This window comes from Salmo salar, chromosome ssa03 (genome assembly GCF_905237065.1).
Source record: "Salmo salar chromosome ssa03, Ssal_v3.1, whole genome shotgun sequence".
NCBI lineage: Eukaryota > Metazoa > Chordata > Actinopteri > Salmoniformes > Salmonidae > Salmo > Salmo salar.
The window spans coordinates 83,728,758-83,753,476 of NC_059444.1; the positions used below are offsets into that span (position 1 = coordinate 83,728,758).

General features: G+C 46.0%; 1 protein-coding gene across 2 annotated transcripts in view; it reads left to right on the forward strand.

The window, feature by feature from the left end:
* Positions 1 to 790: 790 nt before the first annotated feature.
* The window catches only part of LOC106601886 (vasorin), a 56,222-nt gene continuing 32,293 nt past the window's right edge, over positions 791 to 24,719 (forward strand). For both annotated transcript variants that reach the window (XM_045715648.1, XM_045715647.1), the window contains exons 1-2: positions 791 to 1,168; positions 15,665 to 15,726. The gene's annotated coding sequence lies outside the window, so the exon portion shown is untranslated. The remainder of the gene's footprint in view (positions 1,169 to 15,664; positions 15,727 to 24,719) is intronic.

A 24,719-nucleotide genomic window follows, 5' to 3' on the forward strand; every position in this document is an offset into this window, starting at 1 on the left:
ATGTTGATATAAATAGCTCCTTTTAGTTCACTTCTGTCCCGTTTCCAACTATATTATGGACAATTCTGAGACATAATATGTTTCTAAAAGTATCTATATCTGAGTATGTGACATGGTTACACCATTACTGACAGATATCCCATTACTTCACCTCGTTGGAAACCGATTCTAAGACACTTTAAAATAGGGTGCCAGCTGCCGACGGGCTGCAAGGCTACGCAGCACTCGGAAGTATTCAATGCCTACGAATCTCCCAGTTTAACGGTGCAACAACATTCATGAATTAAGACACCATATGTGCGAATGAGAGATTTGACAATTGACACGTGCTTTTCTCAAATGCCAAGTGATTGACAGTCAAAATACAAGGCTGTTCCTTTTCCATTTCATACATCAAGCCCATATGAACAATTATCCAAGAATAACAAATATAAACTGATATGCTAAACATGCTAAGAAATAAAATTAGGCCTAATTGTAGGCAATGGACGCATTATAGGCTCCAATCTTATAAATGTTGAAACTGGTTCACAGTCGTTTGAGTACAAACCATTCCATACTCAAAATGTGCTTTAAAAAATATGAACACAGAACTTCACAAAATAAGTTTGCAAGTAAATACTTCTCATAAGCGTGTTATTGAAACAGGTCCTGCAGGTTTACGGTGTGAAACTAAAAGAAAAATGTAGCAATTTTTTTTGTTGCGTTGCCCCAACTTTATCTGTCAAGGAGGAGAGCGCAGCATATGAGCGCTGCTTTCCAAGCCCCTGCAGCAGACCAGTGTGGAGTTCTGAGCGCTCTGGGTCGCGTTCCAGCTCGCCTCGAGTCGCCCCTCCCATTCTCGTTAAAACTCTCCCTTCCATTCGCCAATAAAGCGCTTTTGTCTTGGGGTCGGGAAGCTTATGGGCTCTCGCCGGACACTTGAAGCGCATTCCTCGACGTGGAGCTTTCAACCACTCGCTAGACACCGGTGGCTGAAGAGTTTTAATGTATTTTAATAACTTTATGCTGTTGCACAGTTTCGGGGACTTTTGACAGAGTGCACCACGGACGACTAAAGGATTTCGAACTGTTTACTGTTCTACGTGGGTCCTCTCGGATTAAAATATTATGTAGTACACATTTCTGAGTGCGCCGCAACTCAAACTTTACGCAGAGAACTGAACCGGTAAGTTTTTCCCCCGAACAGAAGGGTTTTATGAATAAACTGCAACGTTTAAATATGCAAAGTTGTGTGACACAGATTGGTCATTGAGTAGGAAACATGTTGCAGAATGCGTAAAGCAGTGCAGTTTTGGAAAACATGCCCTATAGCTGAGAAGAATGTGGGGTTATGATTTTAGATAAAGCTTGCGTTTATCAACTCTGCATGAATAACTTACGTAATTTATTGAAAAGTAATAACATCATTCAAATGAAAATGAGTAATTATTATTATTATTATTCTTCATAAAGAGACATTCGTTTTTAAGAAACATATATGCCTACCAGTACACAGCACCCTTCTACAGCCTCCACACTCCCACCCCTGTTATGTTATGGTGTTTTAACGTTGTATGACAGGAGTTGGCTGGAGGTGAAATGTTCTCCCAGACACACCTTCTCACCGCACTGAATGACAACCCTACAACATTCTGTAAACAACAGGTTGTCAGCTTCGAATTTGTACCATGCAAACCGAGGATCATTTAAGCATAAACATTCAAAATCCCTTAAAAACATTCAATCATTTACAAATATTCAAAATCACTCATATAGCCTAAAGAGCGTTAACAAATCAGTATAGGAAAGTCAAACGCCGCAGGATTTCTCTAATCTGTGCATAACAACAGCTGGAAACACTTCAATCGTAACTTTATCACTAACTAGTAGGCTGCTTAAGTGTTTGACCACAGGACGCTGTGCTGGGCAGAGCTGGCGTCTAGACCACGCCGGTCCTTTTTTTACCACCGGGAGAAGCTGTTTTCGACGTGCGGCTGGTGCTGGGGACCGGCCCAGATGAGAACACACACGGCATAGGTTATAGGATAGGGACGTTCAACAAACAACTGGTTTCAAAAGACAAAAACTAAGCGTCTAATTTGCTCTGTTCGCCACGAGTTCAAAGGTAGGCTAATGGTATAGGCTGGTCTAGTTCTGGAGGCAAATATGTTTGGTCACACCGGGTAAAACGAGATTAACTGTTATTATCCATGTGTTTGCTGTGAATTTGCAGCAGAACAGCCAGCAAGGACCTCACATTGATTTGGAGAACCTGCAGTCCCATGACAAAATAACCAATAATTCAAATTAAAAGATAAAGTGTTCGAACCAGTTGCCAGTTTTGGTTCCGTATTAGCGCAATTGATTTCGACTGTGTTTATTTCAACATGAGAGGAGACATAGGCTATACATTGTCTTGCTTCGGCATGGTTATTGCTGCGCAGCATTCCAAATGGTATCTACCTCCCCACCTGTAGGGTAGGTACTCAGTTATTAACGTGTCCATTACCATCTGGAAAACACTTGTTCTTGTTTCAAACAGCTATTGATCTTCAGTCTAATGATTGATGTGCGTCGGCGTTCGCTAAAGGCATCAGTAAAATCATGCGAGTTGCCTTTCAACTTAAAACTACTCAGACACTGAATAACGTCGGAGAAAACTCTAGGAAAACAGTTGTTAAAACGTTTCAAATTTAGGGGAATTCTATAAATAAATCACCAACAGCCATCTCATTGTTACAAGCCTACATCCCATGCGTAATTGAAATGCGCAACTTTACTCAAATCTATATGCTACATGTCTATGTCTCACAATTCCTCCCAATAATAAACTACATGGATATAAACCAGAGGCTATCATAAACCATGTGATAAATCATGAAAAGGCCTATTATTTGTGTCATCAAACTTTAATTAACAGTGATCATAATAAACGTATCCAGTCCACCTTTCCCAAACAACATCCAGATGAGCGCATAGTAGGCTGTTCATGTTATCTCGCCAAGTCGAACCGCTACATCTCATACGCTATCTTTGCGTCTTCGCCACTGAGGCCAATTTTCCAAACATTTGAATATTGAGGTTGAGGTATGTAGCAACAGTCCTATTTCTGAGCGAGATCCATCTGCCGGCTCTGCGCGCCCGCACACAAGCACGGAAAATCGCTTAATCTTTCACTGCGGGCCCAACAAATGGCGGGGTAAACTACTCCAATAACCCTTCGTGCGAGGATCATCTTCTCCGGGGGACTATTTCCGCCCTATGTGTTTTGAAAGGAGAGATGAAGCTGTCATTACACAGTCAAGTACTGTATGTAGCCTATAGCTGCAGACCTCTCACTCAGGCTACATATTAGCCAGACAGACTGACGTTGGCTTGAACAGAAGTGTGGCTATTCGTATGTGTATGTGCTATACAGTAGACAATGAATGTTTCATTTTGACTACCAAGGGCCATATATACAACACGTTGTCCCTGGCATGCATAGGTCATGAGAAGACAGGGGAAAGTGTGTCCCTATAATGACAGACACAGTAACAGAGACAGTTCAGACAGGACCCCTATGGTCTGTCTCCTTCCTATCTGTGTTTCGTGGGTACCACAGGCGGCTGGTGGCACCTTATTTGGGGAGGACGGGCTCATAGTAATGGCTGCAATGGAATAAATTGAATGGTATCAAATACATGGTTTCCATACCATTTCCATTCACCACTCCACTTAATTCCAGCCATTGTTACGAGCCGTCCTCCCCTCAACAGCCTCCTGTGGTAGGGACTACTATCTCCTCTGCTGTGTGTCTCAGTATTTGAGCACTGACTTCTTGGCACAGGAGAACAGTCTGTCACTTCTCAGTGCTGAGAGACAGGCTTTCTGGACCGGACAGAGACAGTGGTGGGGAGATGGTAGGATTTCTCAGGCAATGAACAGTATATATATATGAGAGAGAGAGAGAGAGAGAGAAAAAAAATAAGAAAACATTCCTTTGTCTAGTATAGTGTGATACTTGACTGAGATGACAGAGAAGATGGAATCACTGAGATTGTTTAACCTCAACACTGCCAAGAGCCTAGATTTTGACTAGGAGCACATGTGTATAGATGTGTGTGTGTGTCTACGTGTGCAAGCTTATGTCTGTGTGTTGAGGCTATTAATGTAAAACACACACTGACCGGGTGGATAACCCAGTGGCCCTGGGACCCCTCTTGTGACTGGCTGCTCGTGGAGGTGAGGCCTGGTGAGGGGGACTCTGGAGGGCCTCGGCTATTTAACACCATTAAAATAATTAAACACATGTCTCCTGTCAGAGAGAGAGGCTGGCTCACTACACACACACACACACACACACACACACACACACAATGTGCATAATCATGCAGGCACGCACGCATACACGCAAACAAGCACACACACCCATGTTGCAAACACACACACACCCACCGACCGACCCACCCACCCACAGACAGGTAGCCACACATATTACCCCTGGAGGGACAGACAGGTAGCCACACATATTACCCCTGGAGGGACAGACAGGTAGCCACACATATTACCCCTGGAGGGACAGACAGGTAGCCACACACATTACCCCTGGAGGGACAGACAGGTAGCCACACACATTACCCCTGGAGGGACAGACAGGTAGCCACACACATTACCCCTGGAGGGACAGACAGGTAGCCACACACATTACCCCTGGAGGGACAGACAGGTAGCCACACACATTACCCCTAGAGGGACAGACAGGTAGCCACACACATTACCCCTAGAGGGACAGACAGGTAGCCACATACATTACCCCTGGAGGGACAGACAGGTAGCCAAACACATTACCCCTGGAGGGACAGACAGGTAGCCACACACATTACCCCTGGAGGGACAGACAGGTAGCCACACACATTACCCCTAGAGGGACAGACAGGTAGCCACATACATTACCCCTGGAGGGACAGACAGGTAGCCAGCCACACACATTACCCCTGGAGGGACAGACAGGTAGCCACACACATTACCCCTGGAGGGACAGACAGGTAGCCACATACATTACCCCTGGAGGGACAGACAGGTAGCCACACACATTACCCCTGGAGGGACAGACAGGTAGCCACACACATTACCCCTGGAGGGACAGACAGGTAGCCACACACATTACCCCTAGAGGGACAGACAGGTAGCCACATACATTACCCCTGGAGGGACAGACAGGTAGCCACACACATTACCCCTGGAGGGACAGACAGGTAGCCACACATATTACCCCTGGAGGGACAGACAGGTAGCCACACATATTACCCCTGGAGGGACAGACAGGTAGCCACACACATTACCCCTGGAGGGACAGACAGGTAGCCACACACATTACCCCTGGAGGGACAGACAGGTAGCCACACACATTACCCCTGGAGGGATAGACCGACAGCCACTCTTGGCATTTGTTTCAGACATGTGACCACACCAGGGTTTAATCTCTGCTTCGGGGTCATTGGAAAACTGCCTTTCATCTATTTAGAAGAAGTGTGCATATAGGAGACTGTGATGACTCAGTCTACCAGTGTCAGAATAACATAACAACCCACCAGCATTTTCCTGCTGTACTGTCCAAACTCTCTCTCTCTCTCTCACACACACACACACACACACACACACACACACACACACACACACACACACACACACACACCTCTAGGACCAGGCAACTGCTCTGCTCCTCTCGTCTCTAAGAGCAAAGGAATTTCATATCACAGAGTGTACTTCAGCCAGTAACCCCCTTTTATACCCAATTAGGAGTGATCGTCTGAGGCCCTCCACCCTTTACAACGAGGGATTAGGGTGAGGCCCTCCACCCTTTACAACGAGGGATTAGGGTGAGGCCCTCCACCCTTTACAACGAGGGATTAGGGTGAGGCCCTCCACCCTTTACAACGAGGGATTAGGGTGAGGCCTTCCACCCTCTACAACGAGGGATTAGGGTGAGGCCTTCCACCCTTTACAACGAGGGATTAGGGTGAGGCCTTCCACCCTTTACAACGAGGGATTAGGGTGAGGCCTTCCACCCTCTACAACGAGGGATTAGGGTGAGGTCTTCCACCCTTTACAACGAGGGATTAGGGTGAGGCCTTCCACCCTCTACAACGAGGGATTAGGGTGTTAAAAGTCAGGTGGCGAGGCGAGGAGGCCTGGGGGGGAGGGGAGACGGGGAGGGGGCAGTCACACAGCAGGCAGGGAGTTGGAGCTGGCAAGGCATAAGAAACCTGTGTGTGTTTTTGTGTGTGTGCCTATGTGTGTTTTGTATTAGCGAAACCGTGTGAAAGCAAGCGTGCATCCCAATTAGCAAGGGGGTGTGTGTCAGAGTGTATGTGTTACAATCAGCGTGTTTGGAGTGTGTTTGTGCCTACACACACATTTGGTTGTGTGTGTGTGTGTGTTTATTTGGGTCTTAGCTACAGTCACAGTGTCACAATGAGTTCAACATAGGCCTCCATCCCACCACCAGAATCAGGTGTTCCACAATACACAGGGCGTGCCACTGTTGACGTCCCAGAGTCAGAGCAGCTTTCTTGGGCAAGGCGCTTAAAGAAAGCCCCTGGCTTTAATCACTTCAAAGGGCCTCGCACATCAATGCTGACCCAGCGGTATGCGAAAAGCAAACCGATCCCCTCACGGTGTTTGCCCGCCAAGCCAAATTGAAGAAGACTCAAGCCGTTCCAGCCAAATGATGCGTTCCAAAGAACCACTTCAAAACCTCAGTTTAAATATACACGAGTACGCAGAGGCTACCAGCGGAGCCGGCGTGAGCTGAACCAAACCGCAAATAACTCCTGTCTCACACACTCCCTCTTGCCAACGCTCAGAATTCACATTTGAAGAGGAGAGATGGGCTCCGAGACAGATGTTCCCCCTGAAAGACTGAATTACGGTTGGAAAGACAGAAGTTCAGATTCAGAAACTGCCCTCTCAGCCTTTTGACTGGAATCAACCTATTTTTTATCCTCCTCTCTCGTTCCCTCTTTCTCTCTCTGTCTGGAAGTACATGGAAAATGCCAAAAATCTGAAAAATGGCAAAACGGCCACTAAACAAAAGTGAGAACTGGGGCCAGAGAGAAAAGGCGAGAGAGAGAGAGCGAGAGAGAGCGAGAGAGAGAGGGATCGAGAGAGAGGACTAGGGGGAGGGAGAGAGAGAAAGAGCGAGAGAGAGAGAGGGAACGAGAGAGAGGACAAGGGGGAGGGAGAGAGAGAGAGCGAGCACATCCCAGAGAGCCACCGCAAATTGCCATGTTTCAGTGAGGCCATAAAAAAAGATAAATGACCCTTAATCTAAGGTTGTAATTACCTCGGGCCAACACTGTCATTAGCAAATGAGCCTTGAACCAGAGAGATGGGAAGACAGAGAGAGAGATGGAGAGGGGGAGAGAGAGTGGGGAGGGGGAGAGAGAGTGGGGGGGTAGAGGAAGGGGAGAGAGATTTGGATGGTCAAAGAGGGATGGAGAGGGGGGAGAGAGAGTGGGGGGGGGGAGTGGGGGGGGGTAGAGGGAGGGGAGAGAGATTTGGATGGTCAAAGAGGGATGGAGAGGGGGGAGAGAGAGTGGGGGGGGAGTGGGGGGGGGGAGAGATTTGGATGGTCAAAGAGGGATGGAGAGGGGGGAGAGAGAGTGGGGGGGTAGAGGAGGGGGAGAGAGAGTGGGGGGGGGGTAGAGGAAGGGGAGAGAGATTTGGATGGTCAAAGAGGGATGGAGAGTAGTAGCTTTGTCCAGATCTGTTGGTGCTATCATTCTAACTCCTTGTCATGTTTGGCATGATGACACAAACAGACTAGTACCCATCCAGGCTAGAATGGTAGTGGCTGGAGAAACTTAAAGGTGGGGGAATTCAGGGACAGAGGGAAGGATAGAGAGTAGGGGGAGAGAGAGAAAGAGAGGAGGGAGAGAGAGAGAGAGAAATAGATTGAGAGAGAAGGGACTGCAAACAGTGACTGGGCCTGCACACACAAAGAACACTTATACTTTGTTTAGTTTGACCACAGCCTTGAACCTTGACTGGAGGGTCAGATATGTAATCATTGTTATTAATGACTAATGTCAGATGAACATTAACTGGTAACGTTTACCCACATATAGATTTAATGATAAGTCAATAGAGTAATGGTCAGGGGAATGGTTAGCTGCTGCCTTAGGGTCAGTAGGACCAACTGAAATCACAGGAAGCCCTGACTAGTACGCTCGCCCAAGTATACACACACACACACACACACACACACACACACACACACACACACACACACACACACACACACACACACACACACACAAACACAAACACAAACACACACACACGTAGGCATGTTTACCATAAACACATTCACACCAGCTCTGGTTGAGTCACTGTATGTTTGAGGTCCTTGGCCACTCGTTTCCCCTGGGTCTGTTTCAGTCACTGCTAATAGCAGCGTTATCAGCTACCATACGCACAGAGAAGTGGTTGTGTGTGTGTGTGTGAAACTAAACTTCAACCTTATTACAGGACCAATGTCAGTAAAGGTTTTTACAAGGCACGAAACTGAAGAAAAAACTGGGAAGTTCTATCAGAGTTTGTCCATTAAGAAACGCTTCTTTCCATTTCCATTCTCCATTTGTAAATATTTTGCTATGCTGTGCCCTAATGAACATGACCCAGTTGTGATGGTGATACAAGTCAGGACTAGTCAGGTTACGTCTTAAATCAGCAGAAGACTCTTTCCAAGAATCTCAGAAGCCCTAAGGGCGACTATTAAAAAACCAAACGTCAACATCGGACAACATCTAGTGTTTTCTCTATTTCTCTCCATGTATCCCACACAGGCCATCTTTAATATGGGTTGGTTTCTAGTGATCTTGTTATTTCTAATGTGGACATGTTGCCTCTGGTTGAAACTTTAACGCCACACTGCTTTGCTCTCAACTGCCTGGGGAGGACTGAAGTCATAAGTCACACAGACAGGAAGAGAGAACTGGGACAGTCAACAGTCGAGAGAGAGAGAGAGAGAGGTAGAGAGAGATCGTGGTGGAGGACTAAGGAGAGAGAAACAGAAAGATCGACAGAGGGAATAGGAGGAAATTGTAGATTCAACAGTCGAGAGATGAGAGAGAGAGGGAGAGAGAGAGGGAGAGATGGGAGAGCGAGAGATGGGAGAGCGAGGGAGAGCGAAGAAGTGATGGGTTAGAGATGAGATGGAGAGCGAAGAGGTGATGGGTTAGAGATGAGATGGAGAGCGAAGGGGTGATGGGTTAGAGATGAGATGGAGAGCGAAGAGGTGATGGGTTAAAGATGAGATGGAGAGCGAAGAGGTGATGGGTTAGAGATGAGATGGAGAGCGAAGAGGTGATGGGTTAGAGATGAGATGGAGAGCGAAGAGGTGATGGGTTAGAGATGAGATGGAGAGCGAAGAGGTGATGGGTTAGAGATGAGATGGAGAGCGAAGAGGTGATGGGTTAGAGATGAGATGGAGAGCGAAGTGGTGATGGGTTAGAGATGAGATGGAGAGCGAAGAGGTGATGGGTTAGAGATGAGATGGAGAGCGAAGAGGTGATGGGTTAGAGATGAGATGGAGAGTGAAAAGGTGATGGGTTAGAGATGAGATGGAGAGTGAAGAGGTGATGGGTTAGAGATGAGATGGAGAGCGAAGAGGTGATGGGTTAGAGATGAGATGGAGAGTGAAGAGGTGATGGGTTAGAGATGAGATGGAGAGTGAAGAGGTGATGGGTTAGAGATGGACAGAGACTAAATCAATGTGTCTATTCTGAGCGGTTGAGTACATCTGTTTTCAGGGCCGTACTCCTATTTTTAGATTGTAAATATTTAGTCTTGAGGCCAGTATCACCCAGATCAGAACCACATGACTCTGTGTTGAGGTCAGCAGAGATGACCTACACAGCCTAACAGAGATGACCTACACAGCCTAACGGTGATGACCTATACAGCCTAACGGTGATGATCTACACAGCCTAACGGTGATGACCTACACAGCCTAACGGTGATGACCTACACAGCCTAACGGTGATGACCTACACAGCCTAACGGAGATGACCTACACAGCCTAACGGTGATGACCTACACAGCCTAACGGTGATGACCTACACAGCCTAACGGTGATGACCTACACAGCCTAACGGTGATGACCTACACAGCCTAACAGAGATGACCTACACAGCCTAACGGTGATGACCTACACAGCCTAACGGTGATGACCTACACAGCCTACCGGTGATGACCTACACAGCCTAACTGAGATGACCTACACAGCCTAACAGAGATGATCTACACAGCCTAACAGAGATGACCTATACAGCCTAACAGTGATGACCTACACAGCCTAACGGTGATGACCTACACAGCCTAACTGAGATGACCTACACAGCCTAACAGAGATGACCTACACAGCCTAACGGTGTAGTCTCTGGTGTTGGTGTATACTGTACAGTGTAGTCTCTGGTGTTGGTGTATACAGTGTAGTCTCTGGTGTTGGTGTATACAGTGTAGTCTCTGGTGTTGGTGTATACTGTACAGTGTAGTCTCTGGTGTTGGTGTATACTGTACAGTGTAGTCTCTGGTGTTGGTGTATACTGTACAGTGTAGTCTCTGGTGTTGGTGTATACAGTGTAGTCTCTGGTGTTGGTGTATACTGTACAGTGTAGTCTCTGGTGTTGGTGTATACAGTGTAGTCTCTGGTGTTGGTGTATACTGTACAGTGTAGTCTCTGGTGTTGGTGTATACAGTGTAGTCTCTGGTGTTGGTGTATACTGTACAGTGTAGTCTCTGGTGTTGGTGTATACAGTGTAGTCTCTGGCGTTGGTGTATACTGTACAGTGTAGTCTCTGGTGTTGGTGTATACTGTACAGTGTAGTCTCTGGTGTTGGTGTATACTGTACAGTGGAGTCTCTGGTGTTGGTGTATACTGTACAGTGTAGTCTCTGGTGTTGGTGTATACTGTACATTGTAGTCTCTGGTGTTGCTGAAGTGTTCTCTGGTTAGACTGTGTGCTCTTGGAGACATCTCCTTGTTTCACACCTTTATGAACGCTTGGCTGAATGACAAGGTTTCTGGATGACACGGTTTCTGCATGACAAGGTTTCTGCATGACAAGGTTTCTGGATGACAAGGTTTCTGGATGACAAGGTTTCTGGATGACAAAGTTTCTGGATGACAAAGTTTCTGCATGACAAGGTTTCTGGATGACAAGGTTTCTGGATGACACGGTTTCTGGATGACACGGTTTCTGGATGACACGGTTTCTGGATGACACGGTTTCTGCATGACACGGTTTCTGCATGACAAGGTTTCTGGATGACAAGGTTTCTGGATGACACGGTTTCTGGATGACAAGGTTTCTGGATGACAAGGTTTCTGGATGACAAGGTTTCTGCATGACAAGGTTTCTGTATGACAAGCTTTCTGCATGACACGGTTTCTGCATGACACGGTTTCTGCATGACACGGTTTCTGCATGACAAGGTTTCTGCATGACAAGGTTTCTGGATGACAAGGTTTCTGGATGACAAGGTTTCTGGATGACACGGTTTCTGGATGACACGGTTTCTGGATGACACGGTTTCTGGATGACACGGTTTCTGGATGACAAAGTTTCTGCATGACAAGGTTTCTGGATGACAAGGTTTCTGGATGACAAGGTTTCTGGATGACAAAGTTTCTGCATGACAAGGTTTCTGGATGACAAGGTTTCTGCATGACAAGGTTTCTGGATGACAAGGTTTCTGGATGACAAGGTTTCTGGATGACAAAGTTTCTGCATGACAAGGTTTCTGGATGACAAGGTTTCTGGATGACAAAGTTTCTGCATGACAAGGTTTCTGGATGACAAGGTTTCTGGATGACAAGGTTTCTGCATGACAAGGTTTCTGCATGACAAGGTTTCTGGATGACAAAGTTTCTGCATGACAAGGTTTCTGGATGACAAGGTTTCTGGATGACAAAGTTTCTGCATGACAAGGTTTCTGGATGACAAGGTTTCTGGATGACAAAGTTTCTGCATGACAAGGTTTCTGGATGACAAGGTTTCTGGATGACAAAGTTTCTGCATGACAAGGTTTCTGGATGACAAGGTTTCTGGATGACAAAGTTTCTGCATGACAAGGTTTCTGGATGACAAGGTTTCTGGATGACACGGTTTCTGGATGACACGGTTTCTGGATGACACGGTTTCTGGATGACACGGTTTCTGGATGACACGGTTTCTGCATGACACGGTTTCTGCATGACAAGGTTTCTGGATGACACGGTTTCTGGATGACACGGTTTCTGGATGACACGGTTTCTGCATGACAAGGTTTCTGCATGACAAGGTTTCTGCATGACAAGGTTTCTGGATGACAAGGTTTCTGGATGACTGTGGTGCAAGGAAACAGGAGAAAAACAACTTCTAGATTAAGAGAGATAAGAGGTGTGTGTCTGTATGTTTGTGTGTACGAGTTTGTGCAAGAATGTACTTCTATCTCTCTGTGTGTGTCCAAATGTACGGCGTATGTGTGTGTGTGTGTGTGTGGATGTATGCATACATCTGTTCGCTGGGTTGAGTTTAATCTACTGGAGGAACAGAGCTTAAAGGAGTCCTCATAAATAAATATATAACTGAGTCTGTAATGAATATGTTGTTGGGGAAGCCCCAGGGCCTAACGACTCTCAGCACCAGTCACCTCTATATCAAGTGGTTTGGTTCAATCCAATTCCCAAAGTTGGACTTGGATTCAAATACTATTCAAAATCGTTCAAATACTTTGATCATTTGCTTTAGCTTGCCTGGAGGGCCAGGTGGGTGGGGTTTGCAGTTTGCCATTTCAATACTTTTCTATTGGTTCCATTCCAACAGGCTAGATAAATCAAAACACAGATACAGTATTTTAAATGATTTCAAATAGTGTTTGAACCCAGGTCTGATGGAGAATAACATAAACACAGGGTTTGTGATGAACTGGACATAGAGTTTGTCTCTAATCCATTATGTTAGAACTGAACATGAACAGACAGACACACAAACAGGCTGCTCTTCCATCAGCGCTGTCGCCTGAGGATCGGCGTGATGAAAATGTGTTATTGGAGCTGTTGTGTCCTTTTGATGCTGACAGCAATGTTGTTGTCAACAGTCAGTCTCTGGCGTCACACACACACACACACACACACACACACACACACACACACACACACACACACACACACACACACACACACACACACACACACACACACACACACACACACACAGCCCGATACGATCAGCTGAGACTGTATAGTGTGTGTGTTACCTGTGAGTGGCTGGCAAGAGCACAAAGAAACACAGGTACACTCATTAATTACACAAACAGGTTAACAACGCCTTTCTGTCAGTGTCACTTTACCGGTTTGGAAGAGTATCAAACATCTGTTTGTATGAATTAGAGTTACACTGTGTACTCAGAGTCAAGCAGGGGTCATATCTACTGTTATTCAAAGTCACACAGCAGTAAAGTCACACAGCAGTAAAGTCACACAGCAGTAAAGTCACATCAGCAGTAAAGTCACACAGCAGTAAAGTCACACAGCAGTAAAGTCACATCAGCAGTAAAGTCACATCAGCAGTAAAGTCACACAGCAGTAAAGTCACATCAGCAGTAAAGTCACATCAGCAGTAAAGTCACACAGCAGTAAAGTCACACAGCAGTAAATTCACATCGGCAGTAAAGTCACACAGCAGTAAAGTCACTCGGCAGTAAAGTCACTCGGCAGTAAAGTCACATCAGCAGTAAAGTCATATCAGCAGTAAAGTGACATCAGCAGTAAAGTGACATCAGCAGTAAAGTGACATCAGCAGTAAAGTCACATCAGCAGTAAAGTCACATCAGCAGTAAAGTCACATCAGCAGTAAAGTCACATCAGCAGTAAAGTCACATCAGCAGTAAAGTCACACAGCAGTAAAGTCACACAGCAATAAGTCATACAGCAGTAAAGTCACATCAGCAGTCACTGCACAGCCATCTAAATACATAGGTCATGGGTTATAACCTGGTTCACACACACACTGAACCACAGACAGAAACAGCAGCTCTGTTAACACACACACACTGAACCACAGACAGAAACAGCAGCTCTGTTAACACACACACACACACTGAACCACAGACAGAGACAGCAACTACTGTCCTACTGTGATACCCTGTCTTCACTCACTAAGTACTGTATCTGTGTTAAACTACTGTCCTACTGTGATACCCTGTCTTCACTAAGTACTGTATCTGTGTTAAACTACTGTCCTACTGTGATACCCTGTCTTCACTCACTAAGTACTGTATCTGTGTTAAACTACTGTCCTACTGTGATACCCTGTCTTCACTCACTAAGTACTGTATCTGTGTTAAACTACTGTCCTACTGTGATACCCTGTCTTCACTCACTAAGTACTGTATCTGTGTTAAACTACTGTCCTACTGTGATACCCTGTCTTCACTCACTAAGTACTGTATCTGTGTTAAACTACTGTCCTACTGTGATACCCTGTCTTCACTCACTAAGTACTGTATCTGTGTTAAACTACTGTCCTACTGTGATACACTGCCTTCAGGGAGCTGACAGACAGAAGACAGCCTGCCTTCTTGCTCTCCTTTTCCTCCCTCCCTCACTTCCTCTGTCATTCTATCGTTGTCTGGTTCAGTCGTTCATCCTCTCACTCCCCGTGCCAAAACGCCTCATACGCCACACGGCCTGCTGCCGCTCAGCACGCTCCCTACCTCCCTCCTCGCACCCCTCCCATACGGCGCTGGAATGCATCACGTTAAAACAACACCACTTCCTGCTCAGCTTGTGGGGTGATGGGGAGAGCAGGACTGGAGCTGAGAGGGAAGGAGATGGGTGTTGTTGTGGGGTGATGGGGAGAACAGGACTGGAGCTGGGAGGGAAGGAGATGGGGGTTGTTGTGGGGTGATGGGGAGAACAGGACTGGAGCTGGGAGGGAAGGAGATGGGGGTTGTTGTGGGGTGATGGGGAGAACAGGACTGGAGCTGGGAGGGAAGGAGATGGGGGTTGTTGTGGGGTGATGGGGAGAGCAGGACTGGAGCTGGGAGGGAAGGAGATGGGGGTTGTTGTGGGGTGATGGGGAGAACAGGACTGGAGCTGGGAGGGAAGGAGATGGGGGTTGTTGTGGGGTGATGGGGAGAACAGGACTGGAGCTGGGAGGGAAGGAGATGGGGGTTGTTGTGGGGTGATGGGGAGAACAGGACTGGAGCTGAGAGGGAAGGAGATGGGGGTTGTTGTGGGGTGATGGGGAGAACAGGACTGGAGCTGAGAGGGAAGGAGATGGGGGTTGTTGTGGGGTGATGGGGAGAACAGGACTGGAGCTGGGAGGGAAGGAGATGGGGGTTGTTGTGGGGTGATGGGGAGAACAGGACTGGAGCTGAGAGGGAAGGAGATGGGGGTTGTTGTGGGGTGATGGGGAGAACAGGACTGGAGCTGGGAGGGAAGGAGATGGGGGTTGTTGTGGGGTGATGGGGAGAAAAAAGGTCTGGTTAACCATAACTAAAACAATCCCCAAAAGAGGTGAGTTAAACTACTGTACCAACCTTAACCACAAGAACTAGTCTGTGTGTTCTGACCACACCTCAACACTCAAGATGATTGGTCAGTCACAAATACAGTGTGTGTGTTAATGTGTTTGTCCTGTTGTCTACAGATAGAGGGGACACCACCACCGCCACAGTGAAGTGAAACAGGAGGAGACATCTTGTTTAGTGGGTAAGTTAAGGGTTCATTGTTTGACCGTCCATTTCACTCCTCTTCAATGTTTATATGACAGAGTAGTAAGTTGCTATACTACCAGAAATACGACTACTAACACTTTATCCATATGAAACAAGATGATACAAGTTTATTGTCAACAGACACGTTTTAGTTCACTTCAGAAGTTTCATGGGGTAACATTTTTGGCACGTTTCTGAATGAGGAAACATTCTGTTGCATGATTGCATTCAGAGTTTCCAGAAAGCACACTTGGCTGTTGATAGTGTTAACCTCAACACATTCCTTCCTCATGAGTCCTCTTCACATTTGACTGAGTCCCTCAATGAGAAGTTGTCTACCTACCTACAACATGGGTCCGACAGAGAGCTCACACATGCTATTTACTGAACAGAGAGAGCTGTTGAAGAAGTATGGAGGGGGTGTGTGTGTGGGGGGGGGGGGCATGGCTGCCTGGTTTGGAAGTTATAAAGACTAGGGGCAGTGGCAGAAAGGCAACAGGATGGTGAGTGTGTGTGTGTGTGTGTGAGAGAGAGTGTGTGATGGTCTATAAAAGTGCAGGCAGGGGAGGCTTATTCAATCACTGGTGATAATTGCCCCTCTCCACCCCCCTGGGCCGGTCCATTATAGATGGAGGGGGAGTGTGTCCGATCCAGCTGGGATGGTCTATTATGTGAGGCAGGGGGAGTGTGTCTGGGTCAAGCTGTGGTCTGGTCCAGCAGTCAGGCCCTGGGGCAGCGGGGGCTGTTGTTAAGGTCTGACAGGGACTGTGCAGGCTTGGAAAGTGTGCTCTGCTTTTCTCCCCCCTCCTCTCCTTTCTGACCCAGAACACAGCCCACTGCTCAAGGCCTGTGGGGTCTGGAATCATTAGTACACTCACTAATTGCCTTACAACCACCTCTACCTTTCCCTCCTCCCCACTCCTCAAACCTCAGAGAGAGACAGAGAGACACACAGAGAGAGACAGAGACAGAGAGAGACAGACAGAGACACAGAGAGACAGACAGAGACACAGAGACACAGAGAGAGAGACAGAGAGAGACGGAGACAGAGAGAGACAGACAGAGACACAGAGAGAGACACAGAGACACAGAGAGAGAGACAGAGAGCGACAGAGAGACAGACAGAGACACAGAGAGAGAGACAGAGAGAGAGAGAGAGACAGAGAGAGACAGAGGGACAGAGAGCGATACAGAAAGAGACAGAGAGAGACAGAGGGACAGAGAGCGATACAGAAAGAGACAGAGAGAGACAGAGGGACAGAGAGCGATACAGAAAGAGACAGAGAGAGACAGAGGGACAGAGAGCGATACAGAAAGAGACAGAGAGAGACAGAGGGACAGAGAGCGATACAGAAAGAGACAGAGAGAGACAGAGGGACAGAGAGCGATACAGAAAGAGACAGAGAGAGACAGAGGGACAGAGAGCGATACAGAAAGAGACAGAGAGAGACAGAGGGACAGAGAGCGATACAGAAAGAGACAGAGAGAGACAGAGGGACAGAGAGCGATACAGAAAGAGACAGAGAGAGACAGAGGGACAGAGAGCGATACAGAAAGAGACAGAGAGAGACAGAGGGACAGAGAGCGATACAGAAAGAGACAGAGAGAGACAGAGGGACAGAGAGCGATACAGAAAGAGACAGAGAGAGACAGAGGGACAGAGAGCGATACAGAAAGAGACAGAGAGAGACAGAGGGACAGAGAGCGATACAGAAAGAGACAGAGAGAGACAGAGGGACAGAGAGCGATACAGAAAGAGACAGAGAGAGACAGAGGGACAGAGAGCGATACAGAAAGAGACAGAGAGAGACAGAGGGACAGAGAGCGATACAGAAAGAGACAGAGAGAGACAGAGGGACAGAGAGCGATACAGAAAGAGACAGAGAGAGACAGAGGGACAGAGAGCGATACAGAGAGAGAGAGTGAAAAAGAGCAATACAGAGAGAGCTCTGAGGCATGCAGTAAGTGATTGCACACGGACACACACACACTAGCCCCACTCTGGAGAGCAGACTTATGGACAGACAAACACACACATGTACTGCAGGCAGACAGGCAGGCAGGCAGACAGACAGGCACTGAGGCAGGATGTCACTGTATGCTGTAATTTGAGGCAGTGCGTTGGAGCTTTGATGTTAAAACGACAGGATTAAGGTAGAACCAGCCAGAAGACTATGTGTTGACACAAACCCTCTCTCGCTAGATAGTGAATTATTTACAACCCAGCAGCGCTCCAACCAGACACACATTCCTGAACTAGAAGAAGTGTGTATGTGTGTGTGCATGTGTGTGTGTGAGAGAGAAGCTGTGTCTGTGTGTGTCCAAACCATGGAGCGTCTGAACAGGTCTGTGAAGTGCAGTCAACGTATGGGGCCATGACGGGGCTGAGATCATAGAGACTAGGGAGGTTCTGTCTGCTCCATCACTGAGGACATGTATCTGCTCCTGGACGGGTCTGATAGAGGGCCCCTCTATAGGCTGTATAACAGAGTGACAACCAACATAAACACTAGGTCCAGAACCACCTGGACACTGTGTGAAGGGACGTGGAGTTCTCCTCTCTCTGGGGGTTTTACAATATAAAGCAGGAATGAGCAAATAAGGATGCAGCATGTTCTCTCTCTACTGAGCACTAACAACAAGACAGTGTGACTAACCCATAGAACACGTGGATTCCATCTGTGGGCAAACACACACACACACACACACACACACACAGAGATCTCCCAAAACCTCACCAAGGGCCCCGTCTCTCACCTCTCCAGATGGGGGGCACGAGGAGGCTCGGGGGGATAGCTCTCATGTTGAATTCAGTGGTGGGTTGTTTAAAGTGGAGTGCCATGTGGAACACATGCCCAGGCAGTGATGTGTGTTAGCGCTCCAGCCTCCGCAGACAGATCCCCTCTCTCTCTCTCTCTCTCTCTCTCTCTCTCTCTCTCTCTCATATACTGTTGTTTTCTTGAGGAATCTCTCCCATATCTAACCCAGAGAGCATGGCACACCTGTTGCACGTTAATTGCAGTGTTCGAGGGTCACGGTGATATAACCTTGTTGAAAGATCTCTCAGCCACAGAGCAGAGGCAGCACCGGCAGAAGCAGGCAGCAGAGAGCTCAGGAGGCAGGCGAGGCCACCCCGGGACAAGCCAAGCTGACAGGGGGAAGTTAGAGGCGGTTGGTTGAGCTATGAGGCCCTGGCAAGTGACCAACACAGCGAGATGTCTTCTCACAATGCATTCTTCTGTGACAGTTTAAATCAGTCAAAGAGATCTTCTTGACATAATTTATCTCTGTGTGTGTGTGTGTGTGTGTGTGTGTGTGTGTGTGTGTGTGTGTGTGTGTGTGTGTGTGTGTGTGTGTGTGTGTTTTATGGGATAAAGCCCCTAGGCAAGAATGACTTAAAATCCCAAACAGTCATTTCTACAGTACAGTAAACTACAGACCTGTAAAACAGGTAGATCGGTCTGTAAACACAGGCTTATTGTCAAAGAATGAGGAAAGAAAGTGTAAATGTGTAGATGTGAGTAAACCAACACTGTCCTCTACAGACACAATGACACAGACACACTACTGTCTTCAACCCAGATCCCTCTCTCAGCCTCCAGATCAGACTACCTACACCATGTGACTTCATGACTACCCAGATCCCTCTCTCAGCCTCCAGATCAGACTACCTACACCATGTGACTTCATGACTACCCAGATCCCTCTCTCAGCCTCCAGATCAGACTACCTGCACCATGTGACTTCATGACTACCCAGATCCCTCTCTCAGCCTCCAGATCAGACTACCTACACCATGTGACTTCATGACTACCCAGATCCCTCTCTCAGCCTCCAGATCAGACTACCTGCACCATGTGACTTCATGACTACCCAGATCCCTCTCTCAGCCTCCAGATCAGACTACCTGCACCATGTGACTTCATGACTACCCAGATCCTAGAGAGACGTGGAGAGAGAGGTGATTAGGTTCAGATGACCTACATAAATCACATCAACGTTTATTGGTCGCGTACACATGTGCCTCTACTCCACAGATTGATAAGTTAGACACAGTGACAATTAAGTTAGCAACAACAACTAATTCAATTCGCAACAGCCACACCAAAAGTTGTGGTTACCCTAGCACTAACACACTTGATTCAACGAATCATCTCATCATCAAGGCTTTCATTACTAGCACTAACACACTTGATTCAACGAATCATCTCATCATCAAGGCTTTCATTACTAGCACTAACACACTTGATTCAACGAATCATCTCATCATCAAGGCTTTCATTACTAGCACTAACACACTTGATTCAACGAATCATCTCATCATCAAGGCTTTCATTACTAGCACTAACACACTTGATTCAACGAATCATCTCATCATCAAGGCTTTCATTACTAGCACTAACACACTTGATTCAACGAATCATCTCATCATCAAGGCTTTCATTACTAGCACTAACACACTTGATTCAACGAATCATCTCATCATCAAGGCTTTCATTACTAGCACTAACACACTTGATTCAACGAATCATCTCATCATCAAGGCTTTCATTACGAGCACTAACACACTTGATTCAACGAATCATCTCATCAAGGCTTTCATTACGAGCACTAACACACTTGATTCAACGAATCATCTCATCAAGGCTTTCATTACGAGCACTAACACACTTGATTCAGCGAATCATCTCATTATCAAGGCTTTCATTACGAGCACTAACACACTTGATTCAACGAATCATCTCATCATGAAGGCTTTCATTACTTGAATCAGGTGTGTTAGTGCTAGGGCCCCTATGGGTCCCCAGGACCAGGATTGGAAAACACTGACCTAGATTGGATCTAAATTGGAAACAGTGACTACAAGTTTAATAAATGATCTTGTAAATCGCCAGGCCGACAGCCAAGTGACTAAACAATGTACTGCTACTGTCATCCTCACAGTGACACTGTCCCCATTGTGTCCCTAGTGTCACACATTGTCCCAACTCTGGCATCTGTGGCATTCTTTACTGACCTTTCTGTTAAAACACCTTCAAGACAAGAACCAGAACAGCAGCATCACCTACAGCTGACTGACACAAATCCCTTCACAAGAAGAGGTGTGACGCTTGTCTTTTCAAGTCAATTTAACGTCATTGTCCCCTGGAGGGAAATACATACTGGGTTTCTGTCCCTCCCTCCCCCGTACCTGCTACTACACGGCTCATTGGTAGAGAGAGACATGTACGTGTGTGTGAAAGAGAGAGAGTTGGCTCCCTTCCTGCGTGGATGTTTTAAAGTGGTCCCATGCCCTGTCTATACCTCTACAACCACCCTGACAGCCACTAGACAGAGGGAGGAGAGGTTACTGGTGTCCTGAAGAACACCTTCAGAAGAAACACAGACAGGGAGAGAAAATAGGGCAACGGGGGATGAACAGGTGAGAACACAGATGTGCTATGAGGCTGAGGATGCCCCCCTGAGTTCAACAGCTTCATACATGTGTGTCTCAGTGTATGTTGATGGGGTATGTGAGACTGCGTACTTCTTCAGAAAGCCTGTCCAGATTACACAGGACATCGTGCCATGCCCACTAACTTTCACATTAGTCAAGTTGTAGTGCCAAGTATCACATCCGGATTTCTCCACAGCCTGTTTATTTGTTAACATTCGAGGTGAATTTACAGACCTATTTTACATGTTTGGTGACGTGGTGGTGAAAGAATGCTACTGCTTGTTAGTTACCTGCTGCTACTAGATTAACTGCAGTTTCATTATGAGACGGCTGTGTGTGTGTGTGTGTGTGTGTGTGTGTGTGTGTGTGTGTGTGTGTGTGTGTGTGTGTGTGTGTGTGTGTGTGTGTGTGTGTTTGCATGCTACGGCGGCTGCGGTGACAGAAATGTGGTTGGCACACTCTGCAGGGTAAACCCTCTCTGGAGACATGGGGTGACAGAGGTATTTGGTAGGATGTGACATGATAGGGCGGGGGACAGTGGCACGTGTAGCCAGAGGGAAGGACAGCCAGACAGAGGGACACAGTGACAGAATCACTCCGAGAGTGTGTGTTTGTTTATCCGTCTGTCAGTCTGTCCGCCCACGGACTGCATGTGTCACAAACACTTAGGTTTTGTTGACTTGACCTTTGTTCTGACAGTAGACGTTCATGGTTCAGAGGGAGAAAGGCCAAACTGAATGTGACCACCACAGTCATAGGTACCTACAATCTACATGAACAGGGGGACAAGGGTAGGACTGAATGTGACCATACATACTCAGTCATAGGTACCTACAATCTACATTTGACTGTTGAACAGGGGGACAAGGGTAGGACTGAATGTAAACATACATACTCAGTCATAGGTACCTACAATCTACATTTGACTGTTGAACAGGGGGACAAGGGTAGGACTGAATGTAAACATACATACTCAGTCATAGGTACCTACAATCTACATTTGACTGTTGAACAGGGGGACAAGGGTAGGACTGAATGTAAACATACATACTCAGTCATAGGTACCTACAATCTACATTTGACTGTTGAACAGGGGGACAAGGGTAGGACTGAATGTGACCATACATACTCAGTCATAGGTACCTACAATCTACATTTGACTGTTGAACAGGGGGACAAGGGTAGGACTGAATGTAAACATACATGTACATAGTATCTGAATATGCTGATTCTTAAAAAATAAACACGCCTCTATTTGACCAGGAGATAAATCTTGAGGTTCAGACCCTCTTTTTTTCTAGAAACACCGGGCAAGAGGGTCCCAAAAGATAAATACTATTCTCTGCTAAGAGAGAGAAAGCAGAACTGGGAGTCAGGTAAATCCCTGATCAAAACTATGTTTGATCTCCTGGATAGCCTTTGAAGTTGAAAATAAGCTGAACTTAAGTCAAGATAAATAGTTCATCATAGCAGTAATATCAGGTGGTGGTGATGAATCAGTGTTCCATTCAAACACATGCAACAATAAACTACAGGTAAATACAGGATGATGAAAACAAGATCTGGAGGGAGAGAGATTGGAGTGTGTCAGCACACGGCCACGGAACAGGTTGAGCTGCCTCTAACCAATCCCTGACACACACACACACACACGTCTCCGATACTCAAACATCATGAAGACAAGTACACACCATCCTCTGACACTCACACCCAGCAAACACACACACACGCACAAAACACACACTCACTGACACCAGAAGAATGTACACCTGCTGGATTTCATTACTGAAAACCTACAACTGCCAAGTCAAGTGCTACTGCTTTCCCTGTACCCATACACTTACAGCATATTCATTACACAGTTATTAGTTCTATTATATGATCAGATCAGAGTGTGTTGATCACGCACACAGTTTAACAGATGTTATAGCGGGTGCAGTGAAATGCTTATGTTACTAGCGCCTAACAATGTAGTAAAATGTAGTAAAAGTCAAGTACACAAATGATGCCCCAAAAATATTTGACAAATCTTGAAACATCAGATCGAATCTAATGAACCCAAATAGCACTGTAACAGTAATCCACATCTACACAAGATATACTCAGAATGATACGTACAGCAGTAAATATATTACAGTGAGATATATCAATAACCCAGTATATTAATAAATACACAGTGTGTATTAACAGTGTAACTAAAATGCAATGTACAGTAGTAGAAATATTAGAATGAGCTATGTTGAGAATACAGTATTTAAATACACATTAAAAAACCCCATGACAAAACGGATAGAATTGCAGAAATGTTGCAAAATATATATGGTGTGTATAGACAGTATGTGAATGGTGTGTATAGACAGTATAGACAGTATGTGAATGGTGTGTATAGACAGTATGTTCAGTATGTGAATGGTGTGTATAGACAGTATGGACAGTATGTGAATGGTGTGTATAGACAGTATAGACAGTATGTGAATGGTGTGTGTATAGACAGTATGTTCAGTATGTGAATGGTGTGTATAGACAGTATGTTCAGTATGTGAATGGTGTGTATAGACAGTATGGACAGTATGTGAATGGTGTGTATGGACAGTGTGTGAATGGTGTGTATAGACAGTATGGACAGTATGTGAATGGTGTGTATAGACAGTATGGACAGTATGTGAATGGTGTGTATAGACAGTATGTTCAGTATGTGAATGGTGTGTATAGACAGTATGTGAATGGTGTGTATAGACAGTATGGACAGTATGTGAATGGTGTGTATAGACAGTATGTGAATGGTGTGTATAGACAGTATGGACAGTATGTGAATGGTGTGTATAGACAGTATGGACAGTATGTGAATGGTGTGTATAGACAGTATGGACAGTATGTGAATGGTGTGTGTATAGACAGTATGGACAGTATGTGAATGGTGTGTATAGACAGTATGTTCAGTATGTGAATGGTGTGTATAGACAGTATGTGAATGGTGTGTATAGACAGTATGGACAGTGTGTGAATGGTGTGTATAGACAGTATGGACAGTATGTGAATGGTGTGTATAGAAAGTCAGTATGTGAATGGTGTGTATAGACAGTATGGTCAGTATGTGAATGGTGTGTATAGACAGTATGTGAATGGTGTGTATAGACAGTATGGACAGTATGTGAATGGTGTGTATAGACAGTATGGACAGTATGTGAATGGGTGTGTATAGACAGTATGGACAGTATGTGAATGGTGTGTATAGACAGTATGTTCAGTATGTGAATGGTGTGTATAGACAGTATGTTCAGTATGTTAATGGTGTGTATAGACAGTATGTGAATGGTGTGTATAGACAGTATTTTCAGTATGTGAATGGTGTGTATAGACAGTATGTTCAGTATGTGAATGGTGTGTATAGACAGTATGTGAATGGTGTGTATAGACAGTATGTGAATGGTGTGTATAGACAGTATGTGAATGGTGTGTATAGACAGTATGTACAGTATGTGAATGGTGTGTATAGACAGTATGGACAGTATGTGAATGGTGTGTATAGACAGTATGGACAGTATGTGAAT